This window comes from Bison bison, unplaced genomic scaffold (assembly GCF_000754665.1).
Source record: "Bison bison bison isolate TAMUID 2011002044 unplaced genomic scaffold, Bison_UMD1.0 scf7180017864134, whole genome shotgun sequence".
Taxonomy (NCBI): Eukaryota; Metazoa; Chordata; class Mammalia; order Artiodactyla; family Bovidae; genus Bison; species Bison bison.
In genome coordinates this window covers 1,967,636-1,982,526 of record NW_011494706.1, presented here as the reverse complement: position 1 = coordinate 1,982,526, position 14,891 = coordinate 1,967,636, and the positions used below count along the sequence as shown (strand labels likewise).

General features: G+C 40.5%; 1 pseudogene across 1 annotated transcript; it reads left to right on the top strand.

Moving 5' to 3' along the window:
• The first annotated feature begins 13,252 nt into the window (after nucleotides 1–13,252).
• Nucleotides 13,253–14,344, top strand: LOC104988423 (annotated as a pseudogene). The gene has a single exon (XR_825238.1). The product of XR_825238.1 is annotated as a ribosome biogenesis protein NSA2 homolog pseudogene (transcript).
• The last annotated feature ends 547 nt before the right edge of the window (nucleotides 14,345–14,891 follow it).

The following is a 14,891-nucleotide window of genomic DNA, read 5'->3' as shown; positions in this document are numbered from 1 at the left end:
AACTGTTTCTATTGTTCTACAACTTAAAGACTCACAAAATTAAAAAAAAAAAAAAAAAAAAGTCATCACACTTCAGAAGAGAATGTGAGCAATATCCTTATGAATGTTTTATGGAGATCTCTATAGATCTTTAACAGGCCCCAACCCACAGCCCAATTTTCTGTTCTGTCTTGACACAATTGATGCACAACTGTGATCATTCAAAAATGTGACAAGCAAGTGCTGGCAAAGTAGAGGACTAAATTGGCATCATTTTTCTACTGTAGACACAAAGAAGAGTCTCACTCTTAATAAAAAAAAAAAAAAAGACACATTAAACCTAAAGAGTAAAATAAGCCTCCTGTAATACATTCATGAATTCAGTAGCAAGAAAAGTATTATTCTTCTTTCTAAGTGCATTTGTGTTGTTAACTTCTTTGTTTCAAATTATTGGGAGAAAATAGAGTTCTTTGGCCACAGAATATGTTACATCTAAATGTCTTCATACACAGCATATCTAACGAAGCTATTTATACTAACATGTCTGTTTTTCAGAACTCCTAACATATAGGACTCCTATTCTAAAATGTATTTTATGCTCCAGGTATCCTGCAAATTAACCTGTGAGGCCAAGGAAACAGGGTTCTTTGGAATTAACCTGTAGCGCTTTCCTGGAGACAATAATCTGCAAATACCTATGCAGAGGCACTTGATGAAAGCAGCATCACATGCTACAACCATGGAATAGAATTTTTCCAAGGTTAATAAATACGTTTTTGAAAGATTCCACACTTAAATCATATTCAAAGACGGCATCATTTATGCTCATCTCCGCAACGGTGGCTGACGATCTTGATCTGATAAACGGCTCCTCCCTGAGTGTTTAAAAGCTGCAGTCCCTCCTGCTCTGAGATCTTATCTGTGATATTCAACTTGGGTTCTGACTTAGAAACAGCCTGTGGTGAGGACCTCTGTGCTCCCCCATTCATGACAGTGCCATCCTGTTGATTAAACATTTACTCAGTGGGCCATACAGACTGAGGAGCCTGGTGGAATACAGTGCCTGGGGTCACAAAGAGTCAGACACGACTGACTAACACACCCAGGGTGGCCAATACAAGTACACAGCAGCATGCGGCACCTAACAAGAATGTGGGGGAAAAAACCGGATGAAACAGCTGACATGCCCAGCTTCTGCAGCTGGAGACCACCATTTACCATTGTTCCAACACTCCGTGTGTTGAAAGTCAAGCATTTACGTTGCTGCTGTTTAGTCACAAATCCATGTCCGACTCTTCTGCGACCCCATGGACTGTAGGTTGCCAGGCTCCGCTGTTCAAGGTATTTGTCAGGCAAGAACACTGGAGTGGGTTGCCATTTCCAACTCCAGGGTACCTTCCCGACCCAGGGATCAAGTCTCCTGCACTGGCAGGCAGATTCTTTACCACCGACCCACCTGGGAAGCCCAAAGCATTTATAGTAAAGTAGTTAAAAGCCTAGGCTGTAGAGTCAGCTGCTGCTGCTGCTGCTGCTGCTAAGTCACTTCAGTCGTGTCCGACTCTGTGTGACCCCATAGACGGCAGCCCACCAGGCTCCACCTGGGCTTAAATGCAGCCTTCATTACTTATTAGCTCTGGGACTGATCTTGGATATTTCCCTCACTTCTTTAAGCCTCGGTTTCCTCAACTGTCACCCAACAGTTTCCCAAATCCTAAATTCTCACAGCACAGTTGTCATCAGTTGCTTCTATAGCTGATGATATATCTTAAATCTATTTTTATCTGTTGATTTTCTTTCTATAATTGCACTGTAAAATTGGCCATACCTATTATCTCCATTGGGATTCCAAAGATAACCTATATCACTAAGGTAACATATATCCTCTAAGATTTTTTACTTCTTCCCAGGCCAAATTCCTCATACTTCCACAATGGGAAGCCTAAGAGGAAAAAGTTTCCACCAGCACCCTGCTGTGATCAGTAGCACAACTGAAGGAGGAGTTTTAGAAAAGAGAACTGTCCAAGGTGGATTCAAGTTCTTTATGTTATATTGTTCTTTCTCAGACAGTATAATATAAAGTCTGCTTTATTTCCTCTATAAAATCCTTGGTAAATTCTTTTAAAAAATAATAAACTCTTTTTTGATTAATTCTTTGCATTGGTAAAAAATGTAAGCATCTTAATCATTTTTGGTACACAGTTAAGTGTGTTAGCTATATTTAAATGACTGTGAAACAGATCTCCAGAATATTTTCACCTTGCAGAAAATTCTGTTCCCATTAAACTACAGCTCTCTTTTGCTCCCTCCCTACCCCACTCCTGCCTTAACTACATTTTACTTCTATTTCTGTAATCTGACTACTTTAGATACCACATGTAAGTAGAATCACGGAATCATAAAGTATTTGTCCTTTTGTGACTCAGTTCTCTTTTCTTTAAACTGTCAGAAGTTTCAATAGCTACTGTTATTTAAAAGAGGTATACTGGATGGCAAAACCAATACAATATTGTAAAGTAATTACCTCCAATTAAAATAAATAAACTTATATTAAAAAAATAAAAGAGGTACACGATGCTACCCAGAATTGAAATAAATCAACCTGAAATATCAAGGTCATTAATGCATGATAAACAAAAATACATGATTGAAGTTTACCTATATAGAAAAATACATCTACACAATTTAGTCTTTTTGTTGGGTTGGATGGCACAGAAGTAGTCCATGTTACACATCATAGATTAAACTTAGATGTTTCTTTAGCTTGTTAAATTCTACACTGCTTTACTTTGTACAAGAGGTTTTGGGGGAGAATAAGAGAAGGATTTCATATTCAAAAGCAGAGACATTACTTTGCCAACAAAGGTCCGTCTAGTCAAGGCTAGGGTTTTTCCAGTGGTCATGTATGGATGTGAGAGTTGGACTGTGAAGAAGGCTGAGCACCGAAGAACTGATGCTTTTGAACTGTGGTATTGGAGAAGACTCTTGAGAGTCCCTTGGACTACAAGGAGATTCAATCAGTCCATTCTGAAGAAGATCAGTCCTGGGTGTTCTTTGGAAGGAATGATGCTAAAGCTGAAACTCCAGTACTTTGGCCACCTCATGTGAAGAGTTGACTCATTGGAAAAGACTCTGTTGCTGGGAGGGATTGGGGGCAGGAGGAGAAGGGGATGACAGAGGATGAGATGGCTGGATGGCATCACTGACTTGATGGACGTGAGTCTGAGTGAACTCCAGAAGTTGGTGATGGACAGGGAGGCCTGGCATGCTGCATTTCATGGGGTCGCAAAGAGTCAGACACGACTAAGCAACTGAACTGAACTGAACTGAAGAGAAGGATGTTGCTTAAACAGGGGAATGAATAGATGAGGCACCTGATATTTATATTATATAACTAAAAGAGAAGCACACTCCTTATACCTCCTTTTATAACTTATTTCCCATGGCATCTAATGCAATGCCTATCTTCACAAACATTTGTCAAGTAAAAGGCAAAACTCATGGTAGGAGAAAGAGCAGAAAATGTGATGGTGGTGGCAGAAATAATGGTAATAGAAGACAAGGGGATGAAAGGATGAAAGTGAAAGTCACTCAGTTGTGTCCAACTCTTTGCAACCCCATGGACTGTACAGTTCTCCAGGCCAGAATCCTGGAGTGGGTAGCCTTTCCCTTCTCCAGAGTATCTTCCCAACCCAGGGATAGAACCCAGGTCTCCTTCATTGCAGGCAGATTCTTTACCAGCTGAGCCACAAGGGAAGTCCAAGAATCCTGGAGGGTGTAGCTTATCCCTTCTCTAGAGGATCTTCCCGACCCAGGAATTGAACCGGGGTCTCCTGCATTGCAAGCAGATTAACTGAGCTACCAGGGAATATGGCAGTAATAAATTACAGAGGGGCACATTGTCAACATTTTACTATAAACCAAAGGAAAGCAGACTTCAACATTTAGAAGTCCCTTATATCCTTGGTTACAGCAGGGGCACATGTTGATTTAGCTCAAGTTATAAGGGGATCAAATATAGTCTTTTTTCTCCTTTCTTTTCAGCAGCCCCCCTCTATATTCAATTCAGCTCCACTCCCTTGTTGGTTCTGTACCCTGGGCAACAACACTCTAACTCCTCAGAGGTCCCCACCCTCTATCACATCCCTTTGCTCATTGGGGGAAGGCAGACTTTTAAACCACAGCCACAGAGCTCTGTGGAAGCTGTGGTATATATGGAAACCAATGCACTGACCAAGTTGCAGCATCTTATTGTCTCGCAACCTTGTAACAATAATTTCCACTTCATCTTTCATCCAAAACATTTCTGCATTATCCTCACTGGTTAACTTTAACTCAGAATTTAAAAGCAATTGGTGATAGTGGTGCCAAGCTGATAACAACCAATCCAACAAGGAAACTAGCCTGTCTCAACAGTAGTACTGGGAGAATTTATAACCACACACTACACCTCACAGCGTCTTTGTCTGACTGCACACTACTTGGATTGGGTAAAATTCTTCTAGTTGGAAATCTGGTTTAATACAATCTTAAGGACAAAGGTCTGTATAGTCAAGGCTATGGTCTTCCCAGTGGTCACATATGGTTGTGAGAGGTGGACTGTAAAGAAGACAGAGCACCAAATAATTGATGCCTTCAAACTATGGTGCTGGAGAAGACTCCCGAAAGTCCCTTGGACAGCAAGGAGGTCAAGCCAGTCAATCTTAAGAAAAATCAACCTTGAATATTCACTTGAAGGACTGATGCTGAAGCTGAAGCTCCAGTATTTTTGTCATCTGATGCCAACAGACAACTCATTGAAAAAGTCCCTGATGCTGGGAAAGATTGAAGGCAGAAGAAGAGTGAGTCAGAGGATGAGATGGCTGGACGGCATCATGGATGCAATGAACATGAACTTGGGAAAACTCTGCAAGATGGGGAGGGACAGGGAGGCCTGGTGTGCTGCAGTTCATGGGGTCACAAAGAGTCAGACACGACTGGGCGACTGAACAACAATAAAGGTGGAAATGTGCACAGAAGTCGACAGAAGTAGACACAGATCTTCACACTCAAGCTGTAATTTTTTATCATTCATCTGCCTCCTTAATAGTGATCAAACAGGTGAGATGAATAGAAATTTTATGGGCACCATCGTCAGTCTAACTTTCAAGCCTTGACAGCCGTGACAACTTCTGCACTTCCCCCTAGGAATACACTATTCCCTCGGGGTTTCTTTTTCTGTGGAACGGGGGAATTTTAATGATGTCCATTTGGCCCTTAATAGTCTCTTTATTCTATGGATTATGGTGCTAGTCTGAGGATTCTGCTTGTTGCTGAAATGCAATTAGAAGCTCCCAAACTTTCTTGGTATGCAGTATCCTTGTTGTCACAGTGATTTTACACAGTGTCTTAGGACCAAAAGAAACACCTAACTGTTCCATTGATTAAGCAGTAAAGCAACCTAGTAAGTATTTGTAGGTCCTAACAAGTTGGTAACTGTGTGAAAAAAACAGCATGTAAAGGGCACTGCGTGACTTTTCAAATCTTGCAATCAGTCGAGAAAATGCCAATCCCTATTCCACATTAATTTTTCACACAGTACTTGCTTTTTATCACAGCAACTGATGAAAATCCATCTTTGCAAAGAATTATATAATCAAAAGCATAGCACACGGTAATGAAAATTTAAATTACTTTGAGCTAGTAGTTCTTAGGATATGTAACAGATGTCGAGTATCGCTATGTTTCCCTCAAAAATTTAAAATATCTGGCACAGCTCTGTGGCTCACAATGCTTTGCCACACTGTTTAGAAACTTTGAATATAACCAGAACATCGAAAAGGCCAGTCTCAGGGTGTAAACACAAATCAATATCATTTTATCTCACTGACTCCTTGAATTTCACTTAATTGGAGAAATTTCCCCCTGTTGCCTAGAGTGTCTACTATGTTCTAAGTATATTGCAAATATTGACTTAATCTTCATCACCCAAAGAAGTCATCAATACTGTTATTCCCAACTTACAGATGATGAAACTGGAGCACAGACAGCTTAAGTAACTGACCCAAGATCAACACACCTGGAAAGTGGGCAATCTCGGATTCAGTCCCAGACAGCCCTTTGGTTCCAAAGTCCAACAGCTTTAAACATCACATCATGCTGCCCCTTTAATGTGAAGTCACCGCTTCAACCCACACTGAGTAGAGAGAGTGCCAGCACCCACACTGGAACTGGCTGTTACCACTCACAGCTCTGCCACCACTGCCTCAGAAACCAGGGGCAACAATCCCCACTTCATGTAAGCAGACGGATTTTTTTTGGCACCTGTTTGTTTCATTGCTTGATGTGAAGAGCCAAAGTCAAATGGTCAAATTCCTGCATTCTAATGAAATGGAAGATGAGAAAAAGATTTATATTACTATAGTTGGGAGAGAGAGGCTCATCAGAGCAGAATTTGCCAAATACCAAAAGGGTGTGAACACCCAGAAAGAATGGCAAATGCTTTCTATAGCACATAATACCCCATCTTACACAGATGTAAAGTTATGAATAAAGTATTAGCAGTAACCATTATTGCCAATAATGATGTTAAATGAGGAATGTGTGTTCTTATGTGGTATCTAAATCTTATTGTGATGAATCTATACTTAAATATGATTTTAATGTCACAAAATGAATTTTCTATCCACAATTTTCACTAACATCTAGGAATATGTGCTATAATGTTTCTTTCATTAACATTCACCAAGTCTACATAAATCACAGACTAAAAAAAAGATATTAAAAATGCATCAACCTACATGCTTTTGAAAGAGAAAAAAAAAAAAGTTTCTCTCTCCTCCCCACGGTGATTTCCTTTTCTCTACACTTTTCAAAATGTTGGTCTAAATACAAATATAAGTGATTTCTCAGGGCATAACATGTTATATACCAGGATACTATCAACATGCTCATATTCTCTTCAAAACTATTTTAATGGAAACTGGACCCAAATTAAGGTTATTAGTCATAGGAGCTAATTTTAAGTTTTAAGATATTTTTATAATTGGTGGGCTTCCCTTGTGGCTCAGACGGTAAAGAATCTGCCTACAATGTGGAAGACCCAGGTTCGATCCCTGGGGTTGAGTAGATGCCCTGGAGAAGGGAATGGCAACCTACTCCACTATTCTTGCCTGGAAAATTCCATGGAAGGAGGAGCCTGGTGAGCTTCAGTCCATGGGGTCGCAGAGAGTGGGACACGACTGAGCGACTAACACAAACACACAATATCTTTAAATATTAAAGAAAAATCATACTCTATCAGAAATAACGGAAGAACTACAATGTTTGCTGCTGCTAAGTCACTTTAGTCATGTCCAGCTTTGTGCGACCCCATAGACAGCAGCCCACCAGGCTCCCCTGTCCCTGGGATTCTCCAGGCAAGAATACTGGAGTGGGTTGCCATTTCCTTCTCCACTACATGTTTAGGTATGTTTATGTCTAAACATAGGCACACTAAGTGGGCTTCCTAAGTGGCTCAGTGGTAAAGACTCTGCCTGCAATACAGGAGACACAGATTTGATCCCTGGGTCGCTGAAGATCTCCTGGAAGAGGAAATGGCAACCCACTCCAGTATTCTTGCCTGGGAAGTCCCATGCACAGAGGAGCCTGGCAGGCTAAAGTCCATGGGTTAGGACAGAGTTGGATGTGACTGAGCAACTCAGCATGCATGCATGCACACTAAGTAGAGGAAGAAAGAAAATAAAAATATAAAAATGGGTAAGTGAAAATTTTATGTCTTCATGAAGCACATCGCTGAATCAAACCAACTTGGAATCTGGTTTCCACTGTAGTACAACAGTACCCTCTATGACACAGTTAATTTGCCAGACCCACTTGAATTTTAACAGATGAAAGGCAGTAGAATATTATCTATTGGAAAATATTTTTACATCTGTTCAGATATAATTAATTAATAATTCATTAAAAAATCAAAGGGTTATCAACATTAAAAAGGGACTCCAAAAGTCACAATGACATCATGACTCTTGAGAAACACTTGAACACCCTGAAAGGTCTTAGTCACTGCTTCCTGTAGCATGGAGGTAGCAGCCTAAATAATTTAAAGAGATTACATAAAGAGGCAAAAGGTATATTCACTTGCTTTTCTCCCAGAAAAAGCAACACGCTACATAGCTACTTAACACTCACAGTCACATCGCTTGTTCAGAAGGAAGGCCTGGCCAGAACAAGGATGCCCCAACTAATCTTGTCACATCCTACTTCTCACCACTCTCGCCCATCTGCTCCCTGACTCCATTGCACACGACACCCTTGATCTACCCAGCTCCTTCCTCCACAGTGTCGCTCTAGAGAGTGACTCACCTGCTTCCCTGCCAGTTTCTCTCACATACCCTTCCCTTCCTCATCCCACCATCAAAACCTTTCTGTCTCTAGACTGCTCCCTTAGAGGGTTACTCTCTGCTCTTCTAGAATAGTTAAGTACTAATAGCTAACATATTAGTGAGGGTTAAATTGTTAGTGGCAAATAATGCTAAGTCAATTATGCCTCCAGAATAGCTATATCCTGAAAGGGAAGGCCAGAGTCCCTGCAGGTTATTCCTTGATGCCCCTGGGTAAACATCTTTATTATCTCTATTACAGCACTTGAATGTGATATTTTTCTGTCTTACATTACAAAGTTGATGAGCATGTTCATCTCCATTCTTAAATTATAAGATACAAGTGGACATCCACAACAGATTGTATATGGATGTTTTAGCGTCCAGCAATGACTTCACTGAACTGTACTGACCCTATAGATAAAGCCTGATGGAGGAAGCAGGTTTTCCAGGGCGCCTCAGTTCACGTCACTATTCTAGCCCTGCAGAAAACCCACCCTGGAATTAGGCAAGGGGGTGAAACTGTCAGTCAGACTCCACTACCTGTGTCTCCTCCACAAACAGTGTCTCTAGCTACAGGTGTGCAGCCTCACTTCCCCACCCAGCAGACAGGCTAGTCAATGCTGGGTTGACATAGGGGAAATAGAGAGGAGAAGAGGATGTGTGGAAGATAGTAAGGTCTCAAAAAGACCGACAACCAAAGATCTCAGGGAAAGAAGAGAGCAAAGATGGATGATTTCCTACAACCTTTCTACTTCTAGGAAACTGCTGACAATGACAAAGTGGGAAAATAGGTGTTATAAAAAGTACCAAGTATTTCTCCCCACTCATTTAGCAAGACCATGTGCAAGAGGCTATTGAGTCATGGTTTTCCTGGTTGTGGAAAAGGATGTGATGAAAAAACCACTCCCATAGCAGTTCTATCAGACACTTGGGAAAATAAGATTCATAAGATTCTCATGGCATGACATATCATATCATGTTAATATGCAGAAGGAGCTGCTGAAATGATCTCATTTGTTGGTTAAATTTGAGAAAATCCCATTATTACTAGACATATTTCTTTCCATTTATACAAGTGCCTTCAGAGGAAATATTCACAGTCTAAAATTATAGCTGCCAGATCCAATGACAAGACCTGGGTAGTTAATTAGACACAAGTAAGGGGAGAGGATGAGAGGGAAGAAGAGGAAAAGAAGAAAATTGGAAAGGAGGAGGAAGAAGAGGAGAAAGGGAAAAAACCTAGAGTATCATTAAACATCTAAAATATTTCTAAGAGCAAGAATTCTTATATTTTAGACATGTCTTTCATATTAATAATTATTCTGAAGTGACAATTTTTACAAATTCCACAAAGAATATAATCTGCACCTGAGATGAAGGCAAACTTCCTGCTTTGCACACACTGAGGTGGTGGTCAACTTTCCTACTTGGCTACTAGATCCATCAAAGACATGCTGTAAAGCTACCACTTTGTCCATAGAGAGCTGGCATTCCAGAAAACTTGGAAATATATGTTAAAAAAAAAAGAAAGAAAATATGTTAGGAAAGCTCTGTAGTGAAGGGCAATGAGTAAAACATGATGTTCTAAATAAACAACCTAAAATACTTAGAGGTGATAGTGTTGTTCAGTCACTCAGTTGTGTCCAACTCTTTGCAACCCCACAGACGGCAGCATGCCAGGCTTCCTGGTCCTTAACTATCTCCTGGAGCTTGCTCAAACTCATGTCCATTGAGTCAGTGATGCCATCCAACCATCTCATCCTCTGTCATCCCCTTCTCCTCCCACCCTCAATCTTTCCCAGCATCAGGGTCTTCTCCAGTGAGTCAGCTCTTCATGTCAGGTGGCCAAAGTATTGGAGCTTCAGCTTCTGCATCAGTTCTTCCAAAGAATATTCAGGGTTGATTTCCTTTAGGATTGACTAGTTTGATGTCCTTATTGCCCAAGGGATACTCTCAAGAGGATTGTGGGGAGAGCCGATTTTCAAGGAAGTCAATCATTCATCCTTTTATTCATTCATCCATTAATACATGTAGCCATCCACTGATTCGTTCAACAAGTGTTTGTTGAAAGTCCTCTACATGCTGGGTCCTGGAAATACTGTACTGAGTAATGCAAACATAGTCACAGAGTATATATTTTTCACTGGATAGTAGGGCTTTGATTTTGCTTCAAGAGAGATTATGGACAAATAATAAATTTTGGTCTTGTCATTCAATGGCAGAGTGTAGCACACTCAATGAACCCCTTGGGGAAGTTAATTGGACTTTGTGTCACTAGGAATGTGATAAATTGATGTCATAACAGAGTGCACTGCCATTAATTATAACTGGCCACCCTCATAAATATTTCAGAAACCATTCTTTAGCTGAAAAGGAAAAAAAAGTAAGAGAATTTTAGAAAACAGAATTTCTTAAACTGAAAGATATAAAGGGGTTTCATTTCCTATTCACTCTCAAGAAAATCATTCACATAAATGTCAGTGGTAACAAAGAATTATCAAACCTTGTTCTCTGCCTCTAAGGATTTTACATTTTAAATGTTGAGCTTCAAAATAAGTAGAGACCTGAGAAACTCTTTTAAAAGGCACTGTTTTTTAAGCAAAAACAAGACTATGCTTTATAAATCTCCATGACACCTGTCACATAATACTTTCCAACCTTACTGCCTCTCAAACCACTTTTAAATCTCATACCTCTTTCATTTCTTTGAGAATTTGTCAGAAAATGCAATGTATTTAACCCTCAGATCATGTCTGTCTACTAAGTGAAGCTTAAAATCTAAGGCCAGACAGTGCTCATTGGTCCATCTTTAACCTGAAGTTCTAGCAGTGAAAATAAATGTGGTATCTCTATAAGCACCCTACACGCTAGTCATTTTCCAAGTTACCTTTCCAACCATACTTTTCATAACCCTAACCCAGTACCTTCTCATCCCTTGCATGGGCTTCACCCTATTTCCATCTCTCTGTCTTTCTCTATGCTCCTTACAGCCTTTGGAGTGCCCTATGCCTCCCTCTCTACACCTTCAGTTTCACAACCCATTCCTCCTTCATTGTCAAACTCAAATACTACAGCCCACGAACCCAAGGTCTGCCTAATCTGGTTAATAATGATTTCTCCATTATCTCTGATTCCCGTACTACTTTTGTTTGTACTCTACACTTGGATACTTGCCCAAATATTAACAGCCTCTGTTCTTTGAAGAGGAGGAAATGTTTCAATTAATTAACGAAATATTACAGCATAGAAGTCCTGAACCCAACACTTATGCCTATGTTTTAGAAGGAATGTGAGTCATACTTACAGTAAATACCTGACTTTTGTCTGCTCTCCCTGTTTTTAAAAATCTGACTCTAGCACACAACATGAAATGCTGAACTTGAAAGATGAAAGGTCGTCTCTTCTTCCTTACAGCAAGTGCTCTGTCCTTATTCCAAGTATGATCTAACATAATCATTGAATTATTCAAACTAAACTCACCTTTTGAAATTAAAAATAAGAAAAGCTTGCCCACAATGCAACTCACACTGTTTTTTTTAATCTACACTCCAAGCCACTCAAAATTGGACAGCTATCTGCTGTCAGGATCAGGTAAACTAATCTACTCTAGTGAATGCAGTCTTGAGCCAAACATCAGGGGAGAGTCTCTTCTCTTTGCAAGGTTCCATTACATTAACAAAGCTTCTTTGGTGGCTCAGCGGTAAAGAATCTGCCTACCAATGCAGGAGATGTGGATTCGATCCCTGAGCTAGGAAGATCTCCTGGGGGTAGGAAACAGCAACCGCCTCCAGTATTCTTGCCTGGAGAATCCCCATGGTCAGAGGAACCTGGTGGGCTATAGTATATGGGGTTCACAAAAGAGTCAGACTCAATTGAGTGACCAAACAACAGTTAGATTAACTAGTCATCTTTTCCATATCAGTTCAGTTGCTCAGTTGTGTCCGACTCTTTGTGACCCCATGGACTGCAGCATGCCAGGCCTCCCTGTTCATCACCAGCTCTCGAAGTTTACCAAAACTCATGTCCATTGAGTCGGTGGTGTCATCCAACCATCTCATCCTCTGTTGTCCCCTTCTCCTCCTGCCTTCAATCTTTTTCAGCATCGGGGGCTTTTCAAATAAGTCAGCTCTTCGCATCAGGTGGCCAAAGTATTGGAGTTTCAGCTTCAGCATCAGTCCTTCCAATGAATATTCAGGACTGATCTCCTTTAGAATGGACTGGTTGGATCTCCTTGCAAAAGGGACTCTCAAGAGTCTTCTCCAACACCACAGTTCAAAAGCATCAATTCTTCGGCACTCAGCTTTATTTATAATCCAACTCTCACATCCATACATGACCACTGGAAAAACCATAGCCTTGACTAGACGGACCTTTGTTGGCAAAGTAATGTCTCTGCTTTTTAATATGCTGTCGAGGTTGGTCATAACTTTTCTTCCAAGGAGCAAGAATCTTTTAATTTCATGGCTGCAGTCACCATTTGCAGTGATTTTGGAGCACAAAAAAATAAAGTTAGCCACTGTTTCCCCATCTATTTGCCATGAAGTGATGGGATTGGATGCCATGATCTTAGTTTTCTGAATGTTGAGCTTTAAGCCAACTTTTTCACTCTCCTCTTTCACTTTCATCAAGAGGCTCTTTAGTTCTTCTTCACTTTCTGCCATAAGGATGGTGTCATCTGCATATCTGAGGTTATTGATATTTCTCCCGGTAATCTTGATTCCTGCTTGTGTTTCTTCCAGTCCAGCGTTTCTCATGATGTACTCTGCATAGAAGTTAAATAGGCAGGGTGACAATATACAGCCTTGACGTACTCCTTTTCCTATTTGGAACCAGTCTGTTGTTCCATGTCCAGTTCTAACTGTTGCTTCCTGACCTGCATACAGGTTTCTCAAGAAGTAAAGTAATTAGCCTTTCCTGTCGCGGGTGGTGCGGAGTCAGCTCGTCGGTCTCTGAGAGCCGAAAATTGAGAGCTTCTTCGCGCAGCGGAGACTGCACCCGGCGGCTCGGCAGCCGTCACCATGCCACAAAATGAATATATTGAGTTACACCGTAAGCGCTATGGATATCGTTTGGATTACCATGAGAAAAAGAGAAAGAAGGAAGGTCGAGAGGCTCATGAACGTTCAAAGAAGGCAAAAAAGATGATTGGTCTGAAAGTTAAGCTCTACCATAAACAGCGCCATGCTGAGAAAATACAAATGAAAAAGACTATTAAGATGCATGAAAAGAGAAACACCAAACAGAAGAATGATGAAAAGACTCCACAAGGAGCAGTACCTGCATATCTACTGGACCGAGAGGGACAGTCTCGAGCTAAAGTACTTTCCAATATGATTAAACAGAAACGAAAAGAGAAAGCGGGAAAATGGGAGGTCCCTCTGCCTAAAGTTCGTGCCCAGGGAGAAACAGAAGTATTAAAAGTTATTCGAACAGGAAAGAGAAAGAAGAAAGCCTGGAAGAGGATGGTTACTAAAGTCTGTTTTGTTGGAGATGGCTTTACTCGAAAATCACCTAAATATGAAAGATTCATTAGGCCAATGGGATTACGTTTCAAGAAGGCTCATGTAACACATCCTGAACTGAAAGCCACCTTTTGCTTGCCAATACTTGGTGTAAAGAAGAATCCCTCATCCCCACTATATACAACTTTGGGCGTTAGTACCAAAGGAACCGTCACTGAGGTGAACGTGAGCGAGTTGGGCCTTGTAACACAAGGAGGCAAAGTCATCTGGGGAAAATATGCCCAGGTTACCAATAATCCTGAAAATGATGGATGCATAAATGCAGTCTTACTGGTTTGACAGCAGTTACATACAAATAACTCCTTATAATTACTGAAGACTACACACCAATTGGGAAACCGTTACTCTGATATTTCTGAATACTACCAACCAACCTTACATGTTGTCTTCAGTCAAAGAAAACTATTTATTCTACTGTTTTAAAAAAGAAAAAAGCCACATTAAAATGATCTAGTTTAAAAAAAAAAAAAGTAAAGTAATTAGCCTCCAATAAAAAAAAAAAACCCTCGGTTGTGCTCAGTCTCTCTGAAAGTAAAAGCCAAAGCCTTACAAAGACCCGTAAGATACTCCACCATCTGACCCTCTGCTCTCCCTGAATCCACTTATTCATCCTCTTCTTCCCTAGCTCCACTCCAGCCATGCTGGCCTCCTTGCCGTCCTTCAAGCACAGCAGACTCCCACCACCCCCAGGGCTTTTGCATTATCATTTCTTTCTTATATATATATATATAAATGTATTTATTTTAATTGAAGGCTAATTACTTTACAATATTGTCATGGTTTTGCCATACACTGACATGGATCTGCCACAGGTGTACACGCGTTCCCATTTCATTTGCCCCAATGGTTTCTTCTCAATGTTACCACCCTTTCGAAAATTGCAACACCTATTCCTGCCCCCATGATACTCCCTGTTTCCTTTATTCTGTTCTATTTTTCCCTAAGAATAGTCATCTTTTTAGATACTATATTATTTGTATTTTTGTCCCTTTATTAGGTTTTTGATTAAAAAATTATTAAAATTAAACTC